We start from the raw sequence: 2,500 nt of genomic DNA on the forward strand, positions 1-2,500 counted from the left end.
TACATACATATATATATATAGATATATATATATATATATATATATATATTATATATATTATATATATATATATATATATATGTATATATATGTAAATTATATATATGTTATTATATGTATATATATATATATATATATATATGTATGTATATATTAGGTCTATTATAGGTATATATATATGAATATACCTATGTATATATTATATATATATATTATATTATATATTATATATATATATATGGTATATATATATGCATATCTGTATATTATGTATATAATATATATGTATGCATATATATATATATATATATATAAACAAATAAATGCGATATAAATTAATTATAATCGCCGGTGTACCAGTACACGCCATATATTATACATATATCATTACATTCAAGGCGAAGAGTGTACTAGATACACAATAGCTGGATAATTTCGTGAGATGAGATTTAAAACTTTTACAAACTTACTTTTCTTATACTGCAGTTTCGCCAAATTCAGTAAAAAAATAGTATTTATTTACCCAGGCTGTGCTCATCAGTAAGATTCCTGTTAATGATGGAAAGACCATACCAATAGATCCATGTGCTTCTATCGAAATGCTCTTTCTAACTATTCAAAACCAGCGCAGACTCCGAACAAACCCGAAAATAGGGGATTGTGGTATATCGTCTAACGTCAGAAATTATCGAGAGAATATGTAAACAAAGATAAATGCGATACAATAAAATTAATTATAATCGCCGGTGTAGTACACGCCATATATTATACATATATCTTACATTCAAGGCGAAGAGTGTACTAGATACACATAGCTGTATAATTTCGTGAGATGAGATTAAAACTTTTACAAACTTAACTTTTCTTATACTGCAGTTTCGCCAATTCAGTAATAAAAATAGTATTTATTTACCCAGCTGGCTCATCAGTAAGATTCCTGTTATGTGGAAAGACCATACCAATAGATCCATGTGCTTCTATCGAAATGCTCTTTCTAAACTATTCAAAACCAGCGCAGACTCCGAACAAACCGACAAAATAGGTGATTGTGGTATATCGTCTAACGGTCAGAAATTTATCGAGAGAATATGTAAACAAAGATAAATGCGATACAATAAAATTAATTATAATCGCCGTGTACCAGTACACGCCATATATTAACATATATCATTACATCAAGGCGAAGAGTGTACTAGATACACAATAGCTGGATATTTCGTGAGATGAGATTTAAAACTTTTACAACTTAACTTTTCTTATATACTGCAGTTTCGCCAATTCAGTAATAAAAATAGTATTTATTTACCAGGCTTCATCAGTAAGATCCTGTTAATGATGGAAAGACCATACCATAGATTCCATGTGCTTCTATCGAAATGCTCTTTCTAAACTATTCAAAACACAGCGCATATATATATATATATGTACATATATATGTATGTGTATATATATATATATGTGTAGAATATATGTATGTGTATATATATATGTAGTGTATTAATTTTTGTATGTGTATATATGTATATATATATATATAATTTACCTATATATTATACATATTATACAAAATACATGCTATATACAACATACATATATATATCTATATTTATATATATGAATAAATATAATAAAACATACATTTATATTATCAGAATATATATATATAGGCATACATTTATTTATATAAATTATACCACTGCCAACACAGCTCCTGCAACACTTCGACTGTGGTGTTAAAACAGCTACTAAATGCTCAATGTTGGATGTGATACATATCGACTTTGCAAAAGCCTTTGATAAAGTCGACCACGGTATGATTTGTCACAACTGCGTGGTCTCGGCATAGGCGGAAAACTTGCAGAGTGGCTGCACAATTTCCTAAAAGATAGAAGGCAGGCAGTGTGACCAATGGAGCCACCTCCAAGGAAAAACAAATAACAAGCTGGTGTTCTACAGGGCATGTCTTGGGGCCACTGCTGTTCATAGTGGCCCTTTCAGACATGCCCTCAGTTGCTAGATGGCCACCCTTGCTAGCTATGCAGATGACACAAAAGTCTCCCAACACAATACAAAACCCTGGAAATATTGCACATCTGCAACAAGAGTTGGATACAATATACAGGTGGGCTGAGGACAACTACATGCAGTTAATGCAGGTAAGTTCCAGGCCCTGCGCTTACCGCACACAAAGGTAAACGACATGCAGACTGGATACACTGACCCGGAAGAATTGCAATCCCTGAGTCAAAATCAGTGCGTGACCTGGGCATTGACATGAGCAATGATGCATCTTTCCAAGTGCATATTACTAATCTGGTGATAAAATGCAGACGGCTAGCTGGATGGATTCTCCGAACTTTCAGAACAAGAGAGAAGGAGACACTGATGGTCCTGTGAAAACTTTCGTCCTCAGCCGCTTGGACTACTGCTCCCAACTATGGTCACCACACAATATAAAACTAACAGCAGAACTCGAAGCAATTCAGAGAAGCTACACAAA

This window comes from Octopus sinensis, linkage group LG15 (assembly GCF_006345805.1).
Source record: "Octopus sinensis linkage group LG15, ASM634580v1, whole genome shotgun sequence".
NCBI classification, from domain to species: domain Eukaryota; kingdom Metazoa; phylum Mollusca; class Cephalopoda; order Octopoda; family Octopodidae; genus Octopus; species Octopus sinensis.